Genomic DNA, 12,165 nt, shown 5'->3' on the forward strand with positions numbered 1-12,165 from the left:
CAGTTACTGACCAGTCTAATAATCCATTGATAAGCGATTTATACCCAAAACCATAAGCCTCTCAATCCAATCTCTATTGTCTTTAAGTCCCTCTGAGCCTAGAGAATAATTAAACACCTAGATATACAGTGTTGCTCAACAGCAATCAAATGTAGATCCATGCAGTATAAGGGCTGAAATACGAGCAGAGGTCCAGAGATAGAAAAATAGAATGAGAGAGGTCAGGGGGTAAGTAGGTAGCGTATTTGAATTTGGAAAGTATTAGAATAAAACTTATGTGTTGCTGGACGACTAGCTTTTAGCCCAACCAGTGGCCTCACAGTGGACCGTGGGATGGATCTGCGAGCTTCCGTCTGAGCTCGGTTGGCGGACGTTTTCCTGTGCTGCTTCCAGGGGCGGCCCCAAGCCAAGGTCCTGGGGATTGAGAGTTTCAGGGGCTCTCAGCAGGATCGGCAGGAGACCCCTCTGTTCCCAGGGGTGGGGCCCAGGTGGGGACGTGGGCTCCAAGGGTGGAGCCTCTCCTTTTTGGTTCTCAGAAGGGGAGCTTGGCTGCTTGTCGGCCCTTCAGATCCCTGCTGTGTTTCCACTGCTTTGTCAGAGTCTGTGACTGTGGAGGGCCCCTCGGTGCTGTCTTGCTCAGGATTCCCAGCTGAAGGATGCCCCGCTCGATAATTGAGGGGGGGCAGATGCTGGCTCCTCTTTACCCGCACCCCCTACCCACTGTTGTAAGGCAGGGTCCCAACGCCCACACTCTCCAGATCCAGTGGCTTGGGAGAGGAGCCTGGTGGGCAGGTGGGAGATGGGACAGCTCCACCTCCCCTGGTGGGGTGCTGAGTCTTAGGGTCCGCCCGCTTGTCAGTCTCCAGTCAGAGGGCTGGGGGTTGAGCCCGTTGGGCGGGTGGGAGGTGTGACAGCCCCGCCTCCCTTGGCGGTGTGCTGGGTCTTATGGGTAGCCCGCCGGTCAATCTCCAGTCAATGGCCTGAGGGAGGGGGCTGTTGAGGGAAGGGACAGGATTCTAAATTCCTTGCCCCCCTGCTCCTGCCAGTCTTTCTCGGGCAGGGTGTTGGGGTCTGAGTTAAGTTCTATTGCTTGGCACCTGCTCCGCTTTCCCGATGTGTTTGGGTATACGCTGTATTACTCACACCTCTGCGTCTGTCTGCGGGTGTTCCATGGTGGTGGGGAGTCTTTCACTCCCCTCGGGTCTCCTCCGCGGCCTGTGTTCTGCGTCTGGGTCCGCTGCTTGCTGTTCTGGTTCCGCATCTGGGTTCCTCTGCTTCTGCCGTTCGCTGGCCCGGTTCTGTGCTGGTTTCTGCAGCAGTTGAGCTCCCAGCCTGGCGCCCTCCACTGCCATCGCTTTTTGTGGATTAGAGCTGGAGCCCGCAGCCTCTTTCCCAGCGTGGAGCCGGCACCCGCTCAAGCCGCTTTTCTTGGCTTGGTCCAGCGCCAGCTGCCGCTTTCTGTGGCTTTCCGCGGGTTTCCGCTGCTTTCGGGGCTTGGATTCAGCGGCGAGAGGTGGGGGAGGGGTCCTTGCGTTCCGAATTCTTTGAGAAAGTTGGATGTGAGCTTTATCTGGATTTCTTTTCGATTTGAGTCCTTCTCCGTTGCTTTTTGAGTTTGTTGTTGGATTTCTTAAGGTAGTTTGCTCGTGGGTCTCCCTGGTTCTCTCTTTTTGTCAGAGAAATCTAGGCTGCGTCCCTACTGTCTCGGCACCATCTTCCTTCTCCCTTAATGTACTATGTTATCTTGCATCTCCTTTGCTGTCTCTTGGGTATCTCATATTGTTACAGTATCTCACTTTGTTACCTGATATATTGAATTTATGTGTATTTGGTTATTTGAAATTTGATAGGGAAGGGGGGAATACCAAGATGGGGGATGGGTGGTGGGTGGGGGGAAGGGTGATTGGTACCAAGACATGTGAAAGGTTATCAATGTATGTGAATTAATGCACCTTCTATCTGGCAAATATGTAACCCTTTTATTAATTACAGTAAAAATTAAATTGTTAAAAAATTAGATATGAAAATTAGATATTGGCATTACCAAAATGCCAGTGATATTCAGCCAATGATGAAGGATTAGATGAGGGATTAGACTGAAAATATAGTTTATTAAACTGGTATAAAGAAAGTCTTAAAAAGTGAATGCCCTGTCAGTGTGCAGGCTTGGATAATTTTCCCCATCTTATTCCTCTACTTATGTGATGGATTCCTTACACTGGAATAACTTGGATCAATCTTGCTAATTGCCAGTTGTGAGCATGGGCCCCCGATGGCACATAAGAGTCCATAACCATCCTGTTCAGTCTCTTGTTCATTTCAGTGTCTTCAGTCCTCACGCTTCCTGTTTATCCCTCCATATTTGTTCACCTCTGGGATGTTCTAAGGGAAAACCATCTGTTTATATTAATAATCCTGGGGACATGACTGGAGTGTTCACTGGACCCACAACCATGGGAGGTTCTTCAGAGCTCTTCATTATGACCCTGCAGAGAAGCAGCTCCACTCAGTAAGTACTAAGGGAGGTTGAGGGTTTGGAAGACATGATAAGAAATATCATTTTCTCATGGTGAGCAGCAAATGTGATAGCTTGAGTATACAAATGGACATTACCAAGTTTGAGGTTGTGAAGAATGTGTTCTTGAGGGTGGTGAGGGTAAGAGAAATATGTATATATACATTGCTGGGATTATAGGCTTGAGTCACAAATGCTCGATTTTAACTCCTAAAAACTATATTACAATAGAAGTTAAGATGATGTTCAGAGGTGTCACTGTTACATAAGTCAGAAATAGAGTGCATTTCTCTTTGAACCATCTCACCCCTTCCCGCAGTCTCTGCCAGATTTACCCTCTGGTCCTCATCCACAAATTCATTTTCAATATAATGTCTAATGAATATTACTACTGCATTTTTCACTCTTGGTCTCTCCATATCTGTGCCTCCCTTTTACCATCACAAAGTCAAATAAATGACCAAACCAAGACAAAAGGAATCAAAAATAAAAATAGCAACAAAGAAGAAGCAAACCCTCTCATTTCTATTTCCTGGCATTCATTTCAATAAATTATTTTATTTTATTTTATTTAACCAGATGTACATAACTATTGCACCTTTGTGATGCTCTCCTAAGAATGCCCTACTTTGGTCTCACTGTGTAAATGCCAAGAGACCTGTATAATTTATCATGTCTCAGTGTATTTTTTTCTTTTTTTATATTTTTATTGTAATTAATAAAAGGGTTACATGATATTTGCCAGATAGAAGGTGCATTAATTCACATACATTGATACCCTTTCACATGTCTTGGTACCCATTACCCTTCCCCCACCCACCACCAACTTCCCGTATTGGTTTTCCCCCTTCCCTATAAAGTTTCAGATAACCATATACAAGTAAATTCAATATATCAGATAACAAAGTGAGATACTGTAACAATATGAGATACCCAAGGGACAGCAAAGGAGATGAGGGGTAACATAGTACATTAAGGACAACAATCATTCATTATGTGGCTTTTGTTTCAATATCCTAGAGGTCATTTCAATTAGGTTCATTCTATATGGCCTTATGTATCAAGGTTTTGCTCTATTGCAGATCTCTACTAGTAGAGCCCAAGGTTTCTACTGATTATGACAAATGAGGGAAACCATTGAGCCTAAGTTCCTTTGAGTCTGGCTAACTTCACTTAATATGATTTTTTCTAAGTCTTTCCATATCCTAACAAATGGGTTGATGTCATTCTTTCTGACAGCAGCATAGAATTCCATTGTGTACAAATACCACAACTTGTTGATCCACTCATCTGCTGAGGGACATCTAGGTTGGTTCCATATCTTTGCTATGGTGAATAATGCTGCAATGAACATTGTTGTGCTGGTGGATTTAGTATGCCCTAGATTCTGGATGGTTGGGTAAATGCCAAGTAGTGGAATTGCTGTGTCAAAGGGGAGTTCTATGTTTAGCCTTTTGATGCACTGCCACACTGCTTTCCATAGTGGTTGAACGAGTTTGTACTCCCACCAACAGTGTAGTAGTGATCCCTCCTGGCCACATCCCCTCCAGCATCAAAACAACTCTAAGATTCACCTCTCTCCAGTGAAAATGTATTTTTTTCTTTTACCATTCAGTGTGTCCCCTTGTAGTGTTACAGGCACATTGTAATTGCCACCGATGAGAGAAACCATGGAACTTATGGTACTTTGGCCTGGCTTCCTGTGCTTAAAGTAATTTTTTTCCTCCAACTCTTTTCATTTCTTGACAATGATACAGCATAATTCTTTCTGATGAATGAGTAGAATTCCACCATGTTTATATATATATTCCACATTTTCTTGATCCCTTCCTTCACTGAGAGTTCTCTGGGTTGGTTCCATATTTTGGCTATGGTAAACAATGCTGCAATAAAGATGATTGAACTGGCAGCTTTAGTGTGGCCTTGTGTTTGCGTTCTTGTTCAACCATTCCAGAAAGCAGCATGGATATTCCTTAAAAGATTAAACACAGAACTTCAGGACTTAATTGTTTAGTGTAGTGTTCAGATAGTACAGTTTGGTTTTTACAGAGTGTTTATATGTGGTCTCTGTTAAGGGATTTTGCACAAATGTATTCTAACAAGATGAGGCATATTTGAAGGCACAATATTGATGAGAATGATGTTATTTTTTTCCTTAGAAAGGGAAGGCTACCCTTTATTTTATATGAGTATAAAGCACATCTGGCTGATGACTCATCCTAGCTACTCAGGGGGCTGAGATCTGAGGACACTGATTTGAAGCCAGTCTGGGCAAGACAGTCCATGCTATACTTATCTCCAATGAACCACCGAAAAGCCAGAAGTGGAGCCGCTGGTTCAGATCATAGAACACAATCCTCATGAAATGTTCAGGGACAGAACCCAGGGCTTGACTTAAAGGCTCAAAACTGGAATACACACACAGGGAGTATATTGCGTTTTTGTGTGAACATGAGTTTCTGATCAATGATCTTTCTTGTTCTTCTATAAATACAAATGTTGGCATATAGGGATATAAATTAGTGATCTAGGAATTGATAATTCAAAATTTCGAGGAAACTGGCACTGGGAAATACTGACAATACTCCTGAGTATGATGAAAATTGTGAGTACTAGAATTGGAAACATATATGCAGTACTGTGTTGTTAATTATTTATGATTCCATCCCTGATTTCCTATTCTAAAGGTGTTCAAGCCATGTAGCCACACTCAACCTGACACATGTCACCAAATTCCATCTCCTGGGCCTCTCAGAGGATCTGGCTTTGCAGCCCATCCTCTTTGGGCTCTTCTTGTCCATGTACCTGATCACTGTGCCTGGAAATCTGCTCATCATCCTGGCCATCACCTCTGACCCCCACCTCCACACTCCCATGTACTTCGTCCTCTCCATCCTCTCCTTGGATGTCATCTGCTTCACCTCTACTACTGTCCTCAAGATGCTAGCAGACATCCAGACACACAGCAGAGCCATCTCCTACAGTGGGAGCCTGACACAGATATGTCTTGTTATCATTTTTGGCTGCATGGATGACCTGCTTTTGACAGTGATGGCCTACGACAGGTATGTGGCCATCTGCCACCTCTTATATTACTCTGTCCTCATGAACCCTCGGTTCTGTATCTTTCTGGTTCTGGCCTCATTTTGTGGTAGTCTCTTGGACTCCCAGTTGCATAATTTGATCGTGTTCCAGTTACTTACATTAAACAAGTAGAAATTTTAGGCTTCTGTAGTAAGCCTACGCAGATCCTTCATCTGGACTGTTCTGACACTTTTGCCAAAAGCCTGCTTACATATTTGGTTGCTGCCCTATTTGGCTTTCTACACATTTCAGGAATCCTACTTTCTTACTGTAAGATAATATCCTCTATTTTGCAAATCACATCATCTGGGGGGATGTCCAAAGCTTTCTCTACATGTGGGGCTCACCTGTTGGTAGTCTGTCTATTTTGTGGAACAGCTGTTGGTGTGTATCTGCAGTCAGTTGTATTCCATTCTTTCAAAGAGGGCAAAGTGGCTGCTGTGATGTACACTGTGGTCACCCCAATATTGAACCCCTTCATCTACAGCCTGAGGAACAAAGATATTAAAGCCACCATAAGGAAACTCTACAGTGGAAGACTCTAGAAAAGTAATTCCTATGCAGGTGGGAAAATATCCCAGCAGTCAATACAGAAGGCTATATATAATACACCTCGAATGCTGGGACAGTCTTGGGAAGGAGATTGGAATGGAGGACAAGACAGAAAGCTGTCTGCCTCTTGGGAGGAAAACATGTCATCAGAAAAATCTGAAATAAAAGGAGAGCTGTTGTGGTAAAAACAGTGTAAGAAGATCCAGAGAACATCCAAAGTCTCCTGTCCTCTTATTGATCACCAAATAGAAAATGATAAAAAGAAACCATGAAATCACTTACAGGAGGGCCTTGTTGATGCAGGGAAGAGTCATTCTTGTCTCATTCGAATTCCAAAGTATAAAGGGGTAGGGGTGGGGATGGGGAGAGCCAGCAATCAACTCTATCTCCCTTGGTTTGTGCCAACATTTGTCTGGATCAAACTATCTGTCATCTTCAGAGGAACTGACACAGAGCAGAAGCTGGAGGAGAAGCAGCATCAGAGCCACAGGGGACATTTCTGCAGCATTCACAGAGCTGTGACTCTGGCTGGAGACTGGGCCTGCAGTGTCAGGCAGGTTTATAAGTGGATCTTCAGTTTCTGTGGCTTCTTGTTACCTGGATGGCACCGGGATGCATCACCAGCCTCCTCCCCTGTCCTTTAGAGAGCCTGCTCTGCCCTCTAGCTCTGCATCTGCAATCTGGCATCAAAGTAAATAACACAAGTTGGAAAACATGTGTAGGATCTTCTTCTCCCTGCATTCAGGGCTCTGATTTCATCTAGGACTCTAGAGTATATAATGCCATGGAAGTGGTGCTGTGGCTTAAGTGGTAGAGCACTAATCTTGAGCTGAAGAGCTCAGGGACAGTGCCTGAGCTGTCGAATGTTCTAAATCAGAATTTAGTTCATAGTAACATATAGTAGGGAAAACTGTCATTATTAAAAAATGATAACTAGGAGCCAGGTACCCTTGTCAGTAGTCATAGCTACTCAGGAGGCTGAGATGTGAGAATCAACATTCAAAGTTCAGGCAGAAAAGTCTATGAGATACTTTTTTTCCGTATATTTTTATTGTAATTTATAGAAGGGTTACATTATATTCACCAGATAGAATGTGCATTACTTCTCATACATTAATACTCTTTCTCATGTCTTGGTCCCCATTTCCCTTCCCCCACCCCCGCTCCCATCTTGGTTTCCCCCCTTCCCTATCTGACTTCAAATAACCAAATACACATATATACAATATATCAGACAACCAGGTGAAACACTGTAACAATATGAAATAGCTAAGGGACAGCAAAAGAGATGAGAGATAACAGTACATTCAGGACAACAATAACTCATTATGTGGCTTTTGTTTCTAGATCCTGGAGGTCTTTCATTTAGCGTCATGGCCTTACATATCTAGGTTTTGTTCTATTGTAGATCTGCTAGAAGAGTCCAAGGCTTCTACTGATTACGACAAATGAGGGAAACCATTGAGCCTATATTTCTTTGAGTCTGGATTACTTTAATTAATATGATTTTTTCTAAGTCTTTCCATTTCCTTACAAATGGGGCGATTTCATTCTTTCTGACTGCAGCATAGAATTCCATTGTGTATAAATACCACATCTTGTTGATCCACTCATCAACTGAGGAGTCCATGAGATTCTTATTTCCAATGTATTACCAAAGTAGTTAGAAGCAGAGCTGTGGCTCAAATGGTAAAGTACTAGAGTTGAATAAAAGAAGCTCAGGGACAGTGTCCATGCCCTGAATTCAAGCTCTAGGACAAGGCAATATATATAATTCATGGAGAACTCAATATATAGGCTTGTAGTTCAGAGCTAATTTTCAGCATCAGCTCAGAGTTATAAACTGAGCAGACTGGATTTCTAATGGTGCTCAGTTTTTAGTGTACTCAGCTGGGGGAAAATAACAGAATGGATAATATCCACATTGTGTAGGAATTTAGTAAATACAAATATAGTTATCACCATCATTATTATCATCTGTTGAACTATTTAGTAAGGCATTTCATTTAGCTACCTGAACCCTAGTCATGCTTAACCTCAAGGGTTGAGAGACCATCATATTTTTTGCCAGTCCTGGGCTTGAGCTCAGGGCCTGAGACTGTCCTTGGACTTTCTCAAGGCTAGAGCTCTACCACTTGAGTCTCAGCACCACTTCTGGCTTTTTTCTATGTATGTAGTACCAAGGAATTGAACCCAGGTCTTCGTGCATACTAGGCAAGCACTCTACCACTAGGCCAAACTCCTGGCCCAAGGACAATACACTTTTGAATAGTTAGTGAGTCAATGAAGAAATCACAGAAGCAATTAAAGAAATCATAGAACCAAGCCAGGCAGGTGGCTCATGTCTGTAATCCTAGCTAAGATCTGAGGATCAAGGTTCAAAGTCAACCCAGGCACAAAAGGACCTGAGACTCTTATCTCCAATTAACCTCTAGAAAATGGGAAGTGGGGATTGGCTCTAGGGTAGGTGGGGAGCCTTAAGCTGAAGAGCTCAGGGACTGTGCCCAGGCTGAGTTCAAGCCCCATGATCCACCAAAAAAATCATAGAACCAAAGAAACACTAGGACTATTGGAATACAGGAAAGAGAAATATTTACAGCTGAGTGCTTACATTAAAAAATAGAAATATTTCAAATCAACAGGTAAAGACACATCTTAATCCCTGAAACAAGCATAAGCACAACCACGTCTTCAAACTGAGAAGTAGATTGAAGTAATAAAGTTCAGAGTGAAAATTAATAAAAAAAGATTGCAAAAAGAATAATACAAAGGAGGACACCCAAAGTTGGCCATTGGAAAATATACAGAAAGTTAATAAACATATTTCCAAACTAACCGAAGGGAAGAAAAAAACAAAGAACAGATGAAATGAATAAAACTATGTATGAAAATCAGATATGAAAATTAGATATTGGCATTACCAAAATGCCAATGACATTCAGCCAAGGATGAAGGATTAGATGAGGGAATAGACTGACAATATAGTTTATTAAACTGGAATAAAGAAAGTCTTAAAAAGTGACTGCCCTTTCAGTGTGCAAAACAGAAAATCTTCTGGAGATATTGTACTGGTAGTAATTAATGTCAAAGGCATGTATACTTGACACAGCCATATTTTCTTGAATGTATTTGCTAAAATGTAGATGGGTATGAAAGAAGGTGGGCTTTTAAAATAAATACAGAAATGAAAGATGCAAATGTCATATACAAACTGTGCCTAGAGCAGAGCTCAAATCCTTTGGTGGATATTTATTCCCCCCCATCTCTTTTTCTTTTTTGTGTTGTTCCTAAGACTTGAATTCAGGGCCTGGGCATTGTTTGCTGAGTTTTGTGTTTGAGAGATAGCACTCTACCACTTGAGCCATGGCTCTCCTGCTTGTAGGTAGTTAATTGGAGATAGGATAATCATGGTTTCAAATGACGATCCTCACATCTCAGCCTTCTGAGTAACTAGGATTATATTCATAATCTATCCAGGCTTGGAGATTAGTTTCTTGAGTTCCCTGTAGATATTGGATATTACGCATTTGTCAGATATATTATTGGTGAATATCTTTTCCCAGTTGGTTGGCTGTCTCTCTACTTTTGCAACTATGTTTTTATCTGTACAGAAAATTTTATTTTTGGGTAGTCCCATTTATCAAGTCTCTCTCCACTCTGTTGTGACCCTGGGATTCTGTTCAGGAATCTGTTGCCTGTGCCTATTAGTTCCAGTGTCTCTCCTACATTATCATGTAGCAATTTCACGGTTTCCAGTCTGACGTAGAGGTCTTTGATCCACTTTGATTTAATGCTTGTGCATGGCGAAAGGCTAGGGTCAATTTTTAGTTTTCTGCATGTGGCTGCCCAGTTTTTCCAGCACCAGTAATTGAATAGACTGTGTTTGTTCCATTGTATATCTTTGGCTCCTTTGTCAAATACAAGTTGCCTATAGTTATGTGGTTCTATTTCTGGGTCTTCTATTCTGTTCCACTGATCTTCTGGTCTGTTTTTTGCCAGTACCAAGCAGATTTTGTTACTATGGCTCTATAGTAGAGTTTGAAGTCTGGTATTGTAATACCACCAGCTTTGCTCTTTTTGCCTACAATTGTTTTGGCTATTCTAGGTCTTTTCTTCTTCCATATGAATCTTTGGATTATATCTTCAATTTCCATAAAGAATGTCTTTGTTATTTTGATGGGGATTGCATTGAATTTGTATATCAGTTTTGGCAGTATAGCCATTTTCACTATGTTGATTCTCCCTAGCCATGAGCATGGGATGTCTTTCCATTTCCTAGGGTCCTCTTTAATTTCTTTCATTAGGCTTTTATAATTTTCATTGAATAATTCCTTTACTTCTTTGGTTAAGTATATTCCTAAGTATTTTATTCTTATGGGGGCTATTGCGAATGGGATCATTTTCTTGATTTGGCCTTCTGTTTGTGTATTGTTGGTGTACAAGAAGGCTACTGACTTCTGAAAGTTGATTTTGTATCCTGCCACTTTGCTAAAGTGGTTTATTTATTCTAGTAGTTTGGGAGTGGAGTTTGTTGGGTCACACAATTAGAGGATCATGTCGTCTGCGAATAAGGATAGTTTAATTTCTTCTTTCCCTATGTGGATCCCTTTGATGTCCTTTTCTTGTCTTATTGCTCTGGCTAAGGGTTCTAGCACTATATTGAAGAGAAGTGGAGAGAGTGTGCATCCCTGTCTAGTTCCTGATTTTAAGATTAATGGTTCCAGTCTTTCACCATTTAGTATAATACTGGCTGTAGGTTTTTCAATATGGATTTCACTATTTTGAGGAATGTACCTCTTATTCCTATTTTTTCTAGTACTTTCAACATGAATGGATGTTATATTTTGTCAAATGTCTTCTCCGCATCCAGAGAAATTATCACATGATTCTTACCCTTAGCTCTATTGATATGATGTATTACATTGATTGATTTGCGAATGTTAAACCAGCCTTGCATTTGTGGGATAAAGCCCACTTGATCATTGTGTATGATTTTTTAAATTTGTTTCTGGATTCTTTTGGCTAATATTTTATTGAGGAGTTTTGCATCTGTGTTCATTAGAGAGATAGGTCTGTAGTTTTCTTGTTTTTGTTGGGTCTTTCCCTGGTTTAGGGATGAGAGTAATATTAGCTTCATAAAATGAGTTTGGTATTGCTCCTTCTGTTTCTATTTCTCGGAACAGCTTCAAAAGTATAGGTGTTATTTCATCTTTAAATGTCTTGTAGAATTCCGCAGTGAAACCATCTAGACCTGGGCTTTTTTTGGTTGGCATTTCCCTGATTGCATCCACAATTTCATTGTAAGAAATTGGTCTGTTCAATTTGTTTACCTCATCGTTGTTCAGTGTGGGTAGCCTATATTTATTTAAGAAGTCATTCATTTCTACTAGTTTTCCTTGTTTCTTTGAATATAGGCCCTAGTAGTACCTATTCATTATGGACTGGATTTCTTGGGAATCAGTTGTGATTGTTCCCGTGGGTCTTTAATCTTGTTTATTTGAGTCTCCCTTTTCCTTTTTTTGATTAATCTTGCCAAGGGTCTGGTCAATTTTGTTGTCTATTTCAAAGAACCAACTTTTTGATTTATAAATTTTTTGTATAATAGATCTTGTTATACACAGATGTGTCTTGTTATCATTTTTGGCTGCATGGATGACATGCTTTTGACAGTGATGAAATACGACAGGTACGTGGCCATCTGTCACCCCTTATATTACTCTGTCCTCATGAACCCTCGGTTCTGTATCTTTCTAGATCTGGCCTCATGTTGTGTTAGTCTCTTGGACTCCCAGTTGCATAATTTGTTCGTGTTCCACTTTACTTACATCAAAAAAGTAGAAATTTCAGGCTTCTGTTGTGAGTCTGCACAGATCCTACATCTGGACTGTTCTGACACATTGGCCAAAAGCCTACTCACCTATTTGGTTGCTGCCCTATTTGGCTTTCTAGCCATTTCAGGAATCCTACTTTCTTACTGTAAGATAATATCCCCTATTTGGCAAATCACATCATCT

The 12,165-nt window shown here is 41.3% G+C and overlaps 1 pseudogene; it reads left to right on the forward strand.

Annotated features, from left to right (window-relative positions):
* The first annotated feature begins 5,314 nt into the window (after window positions 1-5,314).
* Window positions 5,315-6,144, forward strand: LOC150068327 (olfactory receptor 7E24-like; annotated as a pseudogene).
* The last annotated feature ends 6,021 nt before the right edge of the window (window positions 6,145-12,165 follow it).

Source organism: Megascapheus bottae, chromosome 1 (assembly GCF_031878675.1).
Source record: "Megascapheus bottae isolate mThoBot1 chromosome 1, mThoBot2.hap1, whole genome shotgun sequence".
Taxonomy (NCBI): domain Eukaryota; kingdom Metazoa; phylum Chordata; class Mammalia; order Rodentia; family Geomyidae; genus Megascapheus; species Megascapheus bottae.